The 12,974-nt window shown below is 42.9% G+C and overlaps 1 long non-coding RNA gene across 1 annotated transcript; it reads right to left on the minus strand.

Moving 5' to 3' along the window:
* Positions 1-220: 220 nt before the first annotated feature.
* On the minus strand, positions 221-8,920 carry LOC144305863 (uncharacterized). The gene is made up of 3 exons (XR_013372886.1): positions 8,513-8,920; positions 8,278-8,357; positions 221-2,473 (listed from the first exon to the last, which is right to left on the minus strand). It is a non-coding gene; the product is annotated as an uncharacterized LOC144305863 (long non-coding RNA).
* Positions 8,921-12,974: the final 4,054 nt, after the last annotated feature.

Here is a 12,974-nt window from a genome sequence, read left to right on the forward strand (position 1 = left end):
GAGCTGTCTGAAATGAAATAGCAAGTTTCTCATCTTTGAAAATGTTTAATCAGAGATTGGCAAACCACTTGACATAAATATTGTTGATGAGTTAGATCATCTCAATGTCCTTCATTCTAAGACAAGGCGTTAGCTTTTCCCTTAACCACCAAAGAGGTGATGATGTAAATGAAGGGGACTCTATAGAGAGTAAAGGGAAATTTTATTCAACTTCCCATACTAAAAATTGTTTCCATGAAGGAAAACCAGTGTGTGAATATGATTAAACCTTGGACTTGGTATTAAGACATCTGGCCAGGATCTATCAACCAGCCAAGTAGCTTTGTGTTAGGTGTTTCAGCTCTCTGGGTCCCTGTTTCCTCATCTATCTCAGGAGAGGATGGGAACATCTATATGAAATGAACATATGACAGGTCCACAGCGAAAGAATGACCAATGTCCAGTGGTATGCTTGTCATTATTTACTTATGTTCCTGACTGAGAGAAGTGCAGATTGAGGAATACCTTGAGGTCTTGAAACCTCCTGCACCAACTGATTAAACTGGTCATGGAGGTCTGTTCACCAAATAAAAGTTCCGGTGTTTGTAGCTTGTGCTTCAGACCAGAATAAAGAGAGTGTCCTTGTTTTAAATTCCCAGGAGCCTTGGCTTCTGCACGCTCGGAAGACACTTCCATTTCCATCTATGCTGGAGCTACCAAAACCAAAGTACCACTGATTGAGTGGCTTAAATAACAGAAATTGTTTGGCTCACAGTTCTGGAGGCCAGAATTCCATGATCAAGGTATCTGCAGGATTGGTTTCTTTGAGGGCTATGAGGGCAGAACCTGCTCCAAGCCTCTCTCCTTAGCTTATAGATGGCATCTTCTTTCCATGTCTCTTCACACTGTCTTCCCTCTATATGTGCTTCTGTGTCAAAATTTCCACTTTTTATAAGGATCCCAGTCTTATTGGATTCGGGTCCACCCCAATGACCTCACTTTAACTTGATTACTTCTGTAAACACCTTATCTCCAAATGAGGTCACCTACTGAGATATTGAAGGTCAGGACTTCAACACATGAATTTGGGCGGGGGACATAATTCTCCTTATAACACCATCCATATGATTGCACCCACTCCACTGCAGTTCCTAGGTCATGTCACAGTTGGCAGGATGCGCCTTTGGTAGTGAGTCCAGAAAATGACCACGTTCTCCTTTAGGCTCATCCATCTCATTTAGCCTCAGTCCTCCTCCCCTCCCCCTAGTTCTTTAAACCAGTATTTGTTTCTTTTTTGTTTTTTATTTAAATTCAATTAGCCAACATATAGTACATCACTAATTTCAGATGTAGGTTTCAGTATTTGTTTCTTATATTCACAGTCCCTTTGATTTGGTGAGTGGCACATACGTATGTGCATGTGTTTGTGTGGGGGAGAGAGAAACATTAGCACTCAGTTCCTTCCGTCAGTGCTCCTGCTCTGTAGAGAAGTGGCGCATTCACGTGTAGGCTGTATATGTGTCTAATTCCAAATACCTAACTAGCTTTGGGCTCTTGTCTTAGGGTTTCCCTGGGGGCAATCTTGATAAATGAACAGTAAAGCTCTGACTTCCTGGGGTGAAGCAGTAACCTCACATCCACACCTCCCGGAAAACCGTCTCAGTGTAAATCAAGTCTCATCTCAGCAATGATCTCATCACGCATTTATTTTGGGTTGGGTCCCAATGCCCTACCATAATAGCCATCATCTCCATTGTGGACTCAAATGACCCACTTTGCAGTTGAGTTCATCCTGGAATCCCGTCGGGAGAATGGGGAGAGTGAGGGCCCCAAGGAAAGTCTGCCACTGGTGTCTCTGGTCCTCAAAGGCTGAGGCCACTAGACTTGGTGGTGTTTAGGATGGAGAAACTATCTAATCAATGCCCACCTGTCCAGGGATCTTAGCAGCACATGACTTCCAAACTTGGGCTCCCAGTACATTTTTGACCTTCTTTTGGGTTTAACTACTAAAGTTAATACATGGTCTTGTTAACCCTATGACTAGTTAAGTATTTAAACTAACTGGGCATAAGTATCTTAAGCCCATTCCCCTAAAAATGTTCCAACTTCATGTACTGGGTCTTTGTAAAGCATGAATGAAGCAGAAGCAGGTGATTTGGAAGAGGTAAGAACTCACGCAGGGAAGGCTAACAGCTGGATTCCCATCTTCATTGACTCAGTACATGAAGATGAAGCCTTTAACTCCTGGTGCCCAGTTGAAAGTCCATTCCAGCAGACAACCCCACTGTCTGATGTGATTCAACTCTGTAAAGCTGCTGGATGAACATTCCAAAGCTGATGGATGAGTATTCTGTTATTCACTTCTCAGTTCTGTCAATCATGATGACACTGGACCTTCCCAGTTTCCAGGGTTGGAGAGAGCTTTCTCATTCTAACACAGCACAGGTGGTACTGGGGCATGCTGGCAAATTACAGCATGAGTTCTACTTATCATCTGAAAGTAAGCAAACAACATAAAGCGAATATGGGATGGACAGAGGGAGGAGTAGGGAAGGGGTAAAAAAGCTCAGGATTCTCCATCCTCTGAAGATCATTGAGAGTTGGTAAGAAATGGACCACACTGTCTACCACTTTCAGAGTGAACAGTAATAATAGGTGATATTTATAAGACATATGTTGTGTGCCAGGCTTTGTGCTAGGTGCTTGTGCATTTTCCCATTGAATCCTAACAAAAATCTTTGGTAGGAACCATTTCTAAGAGTAGTGAAGATCAAATGTGCTAATGAGCGTAAAAGTACTTAGAAATGATGAAGTGTTATCAAGCCACAAAGATTCAACACATGCTACTATTTTTTTAAATGACCCCTGAAATACCTTTTAGTCTAAGGCTTACATAGTGAAATAATAGATGCCTAAAAGATATGTGATATGGCCCTATCATATACCACAAAGCGTCACCCAAAGAAATGACATCAGCTTGTTAGAGAAGGAGAGAAATGCTGTGTGACCTGCTCAGGGAACCACAATTATGTAGAACCTTCCTTCTAAAACCATGAGGGGACTCCGGTCAAATAAGTTGGTGACCCACTGAGACATGCATGTGGTCACCCCCTAGCCCTGGTGGAAAAGAGGTCAGATTTTGCACTGTCTTTTGTACTCTGACTAGTGGCTCTGATCAGGAATATAGAATTTCCAAGGTTTGATCTCTCCTGGACTCAGTCTTCATATTAGTGGAACAGCACTAAATGAGCTGATGTATTTGAAAACATCTATCAAAGCGCTGACATTCGGGAAGTAATAAAAATAATAATTAAACACCCACTGTTCTAGCTTGGTTGGGAAATGAAGACTCAGAACTGGTGGGGTTTATTTAGACTGACACATTCTATAAAATGGGTGGTGTTTAAAGGAAGTGAGTCTAGAGGCATCGGAGCTAGTGGAGTCTAAATGCCCTTTGGGCAAGAATCTTGTTTGTTCCTATTCATACAATGCCACCCACCTTGTCATTTGATCATTTGCTCTTTGTTGGCAATTGTTTTTTCTGGAGTGTAGAGGCCTCTGAGGCAGTTTGTGAGGGGACATTGTAGAGTTGTCTTTAATCTCATTAAGAAATATTTAGTGAGAGGGGCACTTGGGTGGCTCAGTTGGTTAAATGCCTGCCTTTGGCTAAGGTCATGATCTCAGGGTCATAGGATCAAGCCCACATTAGGCTCCCTGCTCAGTGGGGAGTCTGCTTCTCCCTCTCCCTTTACCCCTCCCCCCTTGTGTTCTCTCTCTCTCTCTTAAATAAATGAATACAATCTTTAAAAAAAAAAAAATAAAAAGAAAGAAATCATTAGAAAGGCCAGGACTAAAGCTGAGAACATTCAACTGTATGAGGGAACACCTAAAGAAAATATGTTGACGATGTTGAGCAGCAGCATTAAAACAGGGACTTCAGAATTTGGCAGACTGGTGTGTTTGTGGGCAAATTCCTGAACTTCTCTGAACTTCAGCTTCAATAATGAGCTATGGCAATTCATAGAAAGCACTTGACCCATGCATAATAGATGTTCCATATTATTATTTTCAATGCACTTTTAAATACATCGTTTTAAATTGTTTTATTTGGAAGTGAGATGAACAGGGTAGGAACTAGACACAGAGATTTTCAGGTCAATGGGCTTCTTAATACCTCCAGCTCTATTCTAGTTCTGACCCTGATAACAACCCGATCCAGCAGCTGTTGATCTGCCCTTTGCTATCGGGTGGAATGAGACTAAATCATCTTCATATGATGTCCTTCAAATGACTGTATAATCACATGTGTTCCAGAAGTGGGAGATGAACTCTGTCAATAATTAGAAGTTGAGGTCTGAGGGCAGAGAGGGTGGAGAGGTGAAGGTCAAATCACATGGCTGCCAGTCAATCACAGGTTCTTTTGAAGGACTGGCTGGTGAGTTCTGGAAGATGGATCGTCCCTAGCTCTTGGGCTTCAGAGTTGCAGAGGCAGACTCCCAAATGAAGGAATTCTTGGTTCTTTCCTATGGCCTGACTGCTCCACACAAAGTTGGGGTGTTGGGTTTAGGGGAAGGCCTGGCTACACTGAGATGAAGGAGACAGATGGAGAGATGGAGCTTGGCAGATTTGGTGACTGTGGTGACTGACTTCTTAGGGGCTATAGCTCATCACAGCTAACACCCCAGATACCTGTAGGCCGGCTCTGGTCTGAGACGCCTGGAAATTTCCTTATGCACAGTTTCCCCCAGGTAAACTTAGTTGAGGGGGGAGTCTGATTCCACATTGCCACTGCACCCTGAGAGCTTCTGGTCCCAGCCCAAAGCCCGTCTCACCAATTTAACCATGGAGAGAGAGTGGGCAGCTCACATGGTTTTGGGAGGGGACATCAGCAGCGTGCCTGGGATAAACTTGCCTGTTGATTGGATCCAGCCTTCCTGTTACACATGTTCTTGAATACGCTGCTTGTCTTGTCCTCCATATGCTCAGTGTTAAAACTCTGAAGTCAAATGTAGCCACTGGAGATGATAGATCACAATTACACAGCGTAGGAAAGGCAACATGGTCTTCTGGAAGCCCAGCATCTTCCCTCCCAGTGGAGTAGCAGCAGAAAATTGGTGCTGCCTTCTGCCCATTCTCTACACCCAGATCCAACACGCTGACCCAATGCATTGCAGCAGGCTTTTTTATTTTATGTATATGCAGTGTGTGTATTCTGTGTGTCTGTTGTTGGATTACTTGTTTAAGATAGACTGCTGTACCTCAAACAACACTCTTCTAACAGCAAGGACCCTCTCCTTCAGAGTTAGTCTCTAGAGCTTTGAGTCATGGGTAAACAGTCTGCTCTGCCTATTTGGTGGCTTATTACTCAAAATATATCTTTTTTTTCCTTTGGCAGGGCAAAGAGAACTTGGCTAGAGTGACAAAACCTAACTTCAGGGCCCCTGAAAAACCTTTATTCTTTGTCACAAAATGGTCTCAGATTTTGTCCTAGAAATGGCAACCTGCAGAAATTCTTTTCTTAAGCTTAAGGCTTTGTTCCCAGGCAAGATGCTAGAAAAGCTCTGTATAAGAGGACACATATTGCTCCTATCTCTCAGGATGAGTATCAGCTTTTACAGAAAATTAATTTTGCCAGGGAAGAGATGAGGTTGTTTGACTGGGTTGTCAGGGAGGAAATGGGAGGAGGCTGGGAAGGCTGGGAAGTGGGACTCCCTTTAAGAGGACTGAGGCACAGAAATAACCCTGCAATGATAAAGAAGCAAAGCTTTCATTTTTCATAATTTTGAGGAAAACCTGCCCTGATGGTGAGGATCTGTGAACACCGAGGTGCGCTGTATTCTGTGCTTCTCTTCAGCCAAGCCACTGTTAAAGGGTAAAGCCACAGCATTACAAAATGGACACAGGTCAAAGATTTTCTGTAACTTAATAATTAATGAGGGAACCGGCAAGATGTGACTACTGGTTTGAAGGAGAGTCAAAGAACTGCACAACCACAGACTGTGCAGGATGCCCAAATCAGTAATAAATGGTGACATTTCCTGAACTTGCCCCAACTTGAATGAAACACCCTATCACCAAAAGCCTTCAGTGCCCATTTTATTGATTGTGGGACTTGGTGTCATCTCCAGCAGCACTGCTTCTAGTTTTTGAAAGTGATAATAGCAACCTGATTCTGTTGCAGTTAATCGTAGAGGATTGCTGCAAAGAGGGTTTCCCAGTGTTGACTTGCAAGCCTCTGGACTGCTTTCTGCAGAGGGAAAGGCCCTGTCTTGGAAGGGATGACAGAGATGCAGGGATCTTTCTTCTTCACCGCTGACGTCCTGTGTGATCTAAAGAGATCCACATCTCAGTTTTCTCTTCCCAAAAAGAGGGATGAAAAGAACAGCTTTGACTTAATTTTCCAAAAGTCTTTGCAGGAAAGCCAGGAAAATGCTTGTCGGGTGAATTTAAACCACCACCGGTCCCATATCCCAGGACATAGAAGTTGTTTGATTAAGAGGAAGAACGTCCATGGCCCTGCCCAACCTGGTTGGTGGAATCCTCCTCAACTCACCAACACCCTTGTCATTTCTCCTGGCAGCCTTCTCCATGCTGTTTGTTTGCAGGGACATGACACGCTGGCGCCTGGAGACAGGGCAGGGCGGGGAAGGCTTTGGAATCTGTGCAAGCCATTGCCCTCCCCACCCCCGCAAAGCTTTGTCCTCAAGCTCTGTCTCTGAGGCCCTTGGATCAGATTGCTTGCTTCCAGGTGCCAGAGAGACACTTTTCTGTTTGCTCTCCCACCCAGGCTGCCCTCGGTTTGTCCTTCCCCTAGGTGGGGGTGGCAAGTGACGGAGGCCGTTGAGAAAGGAGTCTTTCTTCTTTTTCCCCTCCCTTTCTTCCCCCTACCCCCTCAAATTGCAAGAGCATTTTGGCTTCTTTCCATCACTTGGGGCTTGTGTTGGAGATTTGAATCTGCTCTTGTTTCCTGTAAATAGCCCAGAAGTTCAGGTACAAGTGCAGTCTTTACAGGTGAGCTGTTTGTGGAACATAAGCAGGCATGCATGGAGCTGGCTGCATTGCTGATAGAGGATCTCTTCTGAGCCCAGTCCAGTGTAGCCTATGGTCTCCCCAATATTTCCAGCCTGGTCTACGTAACCTTGTCCCTGGCTTATTTGCTAATTCCCTCTGGCATAAAATATCACGGAATTTGAGCACCGTTCATGCCCCCAAACAGCTGGCAAAGATTCCTTGTCCCGCTGTTAACCTCTCTGGCTTATGCCTCTTTCCTAAGCGTATTGTCTTTTTGAAGAGGGGAACTATTGGTTATTTGGATGGCAGACCTTGTACTTTAGGGAGGAAATTTTATGTTGCAAGTGGATAGAAACCCAGCTCGCACTAGTTTAAGCAAAAACAGGAAGGGAAGACTTCACATAGCTGAGAAGTCCAGGGGTGTAGATGAATGCAGAGATCCAAAAGATGTCACAAAGACCAGGCTTCCTGCTGCTTAGGCTGCCATATTTAGCAAAGAAAAATACAGGACACTCAGAAAAGCTGAATGTTGGAGAAATAACAATTATTTTTTTTTAGTACAGGTATGTCCCATATTGCTTCTTATATTTTATCTGGCTACATCTACCTGACACAGCAGACTGTGTCAGCTTTTTCCTCCTGCATATGTTGGGATTACTCTGAGGCAGGCTCTAGCCATGAGGCAACAGAATGGCTACTGGCAGCCCTACACTCATATTTCAGACCTTAGGCACCATGGAAATAGGGCCCTTTCCCCCAAAGAGTTCTAGCAAAAAACCAAGATTTCATCTCCTTGATCTGGCTTGGGTCTTGTGGCCACCTCAGAAGTGACCACTCTGTCCATGGGAATAAAATACTGGCTAGGTCTGGTCATGTTTCTGCTTCTACTGGGATATAGATTTAGCCATGTATGAACCCCTTGGATTAAGAGTTGGTGGGAGAGTCCCCAAAGGGAAACCAGAGTGCTGTTACTAGAAGAAAGATGTTAGCCAGAGGTCAACTCTGTGGTCCAGTGGTTGGCATGCCCTTGAGCAACGTTCCTTGGAACTCTTCACATCACACACTGGCTTCTTAGAGTCTGATGCAGATCACAGAGGAGTGGGGCATGGTTTTTTCCCCTATAGGATGAGTTTGGAGGATGGGTGGCAATCTAGGTAGTTCCTGAACCAAACAGCAATGGCAGTACAAAAACATTTCTTTAGTACCTTCTCTCTGTGGTCTGTGCTACCCAGAATGAGTCCTATGTAAAGATAAAAAGGAAGGCATTGCTGATGTCCATGAACTTACCTTCTAGTGAGAGATATCATCATGTTATACTTTGTTCTAGGATCTCATAATACTTTCTTTGTTTCTATATACAGGTAATTCTGAGTATATAAAGAGGGAGTGAATTAATTCCAGATAAGGCTTACTGGAGGCGATGCATTTGAGCTGGGTCTTAAAGGATGGGTAGAGTTTAGACAGGCAGTGATGAAAGAAAGAAAGAGAAAAATCCCAAACAGGGGAACTAGAAGAAGCAAACCTGTTGACTTCATGTTGCTGCTAGCCTGCATAAGATGGCATGGCCTTGACATCACTCAGGGTCAGACAGATGCTTAGAAATCCCAGGCAAATGAATGGTTGGTTACTCTGGCATTCCTTCAAATACTTGTTCATAGTTAATTTAAAAGAGAAGGCTGAGTGATGGGGTGGGGTGCAAAGGAGAGTATTTGGGGGAAGAGGAACCCTAAGTGGGAATACTCAGCTCCTTTTCTACTGCCCTTGGTAATTCCACTCTGGCTCCAGACCAACATAATCCACTCAACAAAGGAAAGAGTTGTGGATAAGTGGACTCGTCTTCCTTATTTAGCAGCGATCAGGGTAACTTATGCCTAACTCTGGGTGGAAGGGGGGCCTTAGCTCCTTGATCTTGGGTTCCTTTTATACCGTCTTCCTGAGGTGTGTTCTAATCCATTCTATTTTCTTATGTTGCCAAGGTATTTCATTTCCCTGGTGATGTGATGGTCTGCCTCTTCCTCCAAATCTGACACTACTCTAAAGGGCTGAATATTGGAAAACATTTTGCCCCTATAGTCCATGGCTGCCTAAGTGTGCTGCTCAGAGAGATCTGAGTGTATGCTGCTGGCCTCCGAGGCAAGGGCCACACAGAGTGTGAACTTTTCTCCTGGAGAGACCATCAAAGGCTGTAGTAAAGTCTGGGAGCATGGACTGTGTCCCATTAGGATGAAATTCCTGGGTCCTCCATTTACCTTACACTGAGTGATCCTAGAAATTCAGGATAAGAATTGAGATGCCATTGTCCATCTGATTATGCTTCTCTGAGGACTCCCACCTTCAAGGATGCACATCTCTTTGGTGGTGGTAGGAAAAGTATCCAGCCCTTGAGCCCACAGCTCTTCCTACTCACAAGCTGCACTAATCCCTAGCCCAGAGATCTCTTTCACTCATGCCTCCAATTGATATTGGCCTGATGAGGATCCTTACACAAAAAATTCTGGATTAAGTTTTGCTCGAAAAATGTTCTTGTTTCAGGTTTGTGTCTTTGAGATTTTTTTTAAATGACAGATTCCCGGATGTACTATATGTCAGCTAATTGAACTTAAATTAAAAAAAAAAAAATGAAGACACATTTCCCTGTGTTATAGTGAGGATCCCCTAAGAAATGAGCTGGGATATGTGACTCTAAAAAAAAGAGCAATGAACAAAAAACTATCCAGAAAAATAATCATTTTGACCCACATAGGGTCAAGTTATACTTTTGAAACAGTGAGTGGAAATTTAATTAAACTAGACAAGAGAAAAACAACATAATGGAATAATATGGAATGCAATGAAATAATAGATCTAAATGAGGTTGTATCATATTCCTGTCCCCAAAAGAAATCGTCCCTACCCTCCTGGGGCAAAACTGAGTTGTATTCTCTACCAGGGAGGAAATGGACCAAACTTCGCTTCATTTTAGGGCTTGGCCATCAAGTTAGTCTTTGTGGACAAACTCAAGGTCCCATGGGCCCCCCCGCCCTACCCTCCCATGGTGTGTGTGTTTATTTGTGCCCCTGCTCTTTACCACGTGCATGTGTTGCTCCTTTTATCTTGGGATTTCCTCCTCCAGAGCGACTTTGTCTTTTGTTTTTCAGCTACTGGGTGCCAAAAACAATAGCTCAGCCTAAAATTTGTCTTTCATCTGTTCTCATTCTCCTCATCTCTCTTGAAAGGCTCTCTTTTCTTAATGTTTTAAAAAGGAGTCCTCCTCAAGGAGCCTTAAACGCACATGGCCAAGTGAAAGAAACCAGTCTGAAAAGGCTGCATACCATATGATTCTGACTATATGATGTTCTGAAAAAGGCAAAACTATAGAAACAGTAAAAAGTTCAGTAGTTTGGGGATACGGGAGAGGAAAGTATAAATACGTGGAGTACAGGATATTTTTAGGACAGTGAAAAATATTCTGTATGCTATCATAATGGTGAGTGTACAACATTTACGCATTTGTCAAAACCCATCGAATGTACAATATGAAGAGCAAACCCTAATGTAAACTATGGTCTTTAGTTAATAACAATGTAATACTATATTGTCAGATGTACCACATTGATGCAAAAATAGGGAAACTGTGCATGGTAGGGAGAGAATATATGGCAACTCTCGGTACTTTCTGTTCAGTTTTTTAATAAACTGAACACTACTCTTTAAAAAAGTCCAATTAATTTTTTTTAAATGTCCTTTTATCCCATGTACTTTCCTCCTATTTTTCCTATCTCTGCGTCTCCCTTCAGGAATGTTTGAGTTGAAAGTACTTAGATTTACGGAGAGTCAAATTTAGATCTTCAAACACTCCTGCATCCTCCACACTTCAAATTATTTCATTAAAACAAAACACAAATTTCTGTTTCTGTGCTAATCATAAATAACTGGCACATGTTCACTTAAAACATGAAGCTGAGTCTTGGGCAAACTTCAAGTTAACAAGATGTTCTTGCTGCCTTTAATTCTGTTCTTTCAGATCACAATGTCGTGGTCCTTTTTTTTTTCCCCCTTTGCCTTCTCACTGACATAAACACTGTCCATAAGAAATTAATGCAAGGTGCTTGTAAGCAGGGATCTTGTGCGTAACTTTACAAAGGCCCTTTACTCTTGGCCTGGTTGGGGAGAACTTGATCGCATCTCTTGCTGACCCCTTCTGACCATCCTTACATGCCTCCCAGGAGCTGACCAGGGAATCCAGTGGGTTTGACTTAAGAGTGTGGTTCATTATCTTAAAAACCCTGGTCACACATATCTGGGATGATCCCTGAAGACTCTCCAGATATTTATTTAATGAGAGCAGCAAACCCAAACAGAGAGCTGTGTGGTTACAAAAAGAATTTTAAACAAAGTCCTTGAGTAGTGTTTGACCCCTCTCTTCTATAAACAGGCCCTCTCTGTCATCACGCTGGCTATTCCACAGGGGCCAGAGTTATCTGTCTTAAGACACTGAAATCATGGGGTACTGTGCTTCCTCAAGACAGAGAAAACAGTCCCAGACCTCAGGGATGGAGGCTCACTGGCAGATGTGTTGGCAAGGCTGTCTTAGGAGCCCCAATATTGTTATTTCCCCACTTTCAGTCCTGAAAGTAGGGTTCCAGGCTGAGAAGTAGAGAAGGAAAACTCCTCTTGGGCATTACAATATGTCAGGCACCGTTTGAGGCATTTTAAATGAGCCGCTCTACTTAGCTCTTGGAGGTGGGTATAAGGATTCCCCTCTTTACAGATGAGGAGAATGATGAGCAGAGAAAGAAAGGAACACATACAAGGTGAAAACATTAGGATCGGGCAGCCCTGGTGGCTCAACGGTTTGGCGCCTGCCTTCAGCCCAGGGCGTGATCCTGGGGTCCCAGGATCGAGTCCCACGTAGGGTTCCCTGCATGGAGCCTGCTTCTCCCTCTGCCTGTGTCTCTGCCTCTCTCTCTGTGTGTCTGTCATTAATAAATAAATAAATAAATAAATAAATAAATAAATAAATAAATAAATAAGAAAACATCAGGATCATCCCTCTAGGGTGACACTATCCAATGGTAACGTAACATAATGCACGAATGGGAGCCACATATATAGTTTTAATTTTCCAGTAACCATGTTTTCTTAAAAATTAAAATAAGCAGGTGAAATTAATCTTAGTATTTTATTTAATCCAATACAGCCAAAATATCATTTAATATCATATGATAATTTTGATGAGGTTATTTCCCCCTTTGGGGTTGTATGAAGACTTCAGAATCTGGTGTGTATTTCAGGCTTACAGTTATCTCATTTCAGACCAGTCACATCTCAAGTCACACAGGGATCAGAGCCTCTATATTAGACAGTGTGTTCTGGATCTTTTGCCCTTATCCTTGGTCTGTTTTGCCCTAGCATCACCTATGGTCTGTTTTGCCCTAGCCTTCCACTGAATTGTGTATTAACGTGATGCCCTTGACTTTGAGGGAAGAACACAGCCATATGGAGTGTCAAAGCCTCTGCTGTGGGAGAATTACTGACTATAGATCATTCACTACCCCTTACAGCCTCATGCTGTATCAAGGAAGTGTTTTATTGTTGTTCGTCCAAAATGGTATGTCCCTTTTTTTTTCCATTTTGTAGCTGATTCTGCGTTTTGTTTTGCATTGGCTACCAGGAGGCTTGGGGCCAAATTGGACACAATTTTCACTAAGGGGGAGCAATACAATAACATAAATATTTTGGACTTTGTGAAGATGCATGATATGCTCACAGTAAAGTTTTCTTTTTGGTAATGGGCTAAACATACGTGTTTCCCTGCCCAGGCAAAAGTTACTGTATATAATTTAATATGTGAATAGCCCTGAGGAATCTGCTGTTAAGTTATGAGATATAGCATGAATAATTTTTTAAAATTTTAACATACTTTTGAGGCTTTTAGTAGGCTTTTCTTTCTTGAAAACTTACACTGTGCTTCCAAAATTAAGTAAACCATGAAGTACTATTCT

This window comes from Canis aureus, chromosome 36 (genome assembly GCF_053574225.1).
Source record: "Canis aureus isolate CA01 chromosome 36, VMU_Caureus_v.1.0, whole genome shotgun sequence".
Classification (NCBI taxonomy): domain Eukaryota; kingdom Metazoa; phylum Chordata; class Mammalia; order Carnivora; family Canidae; genus Canis; species Canis aureus.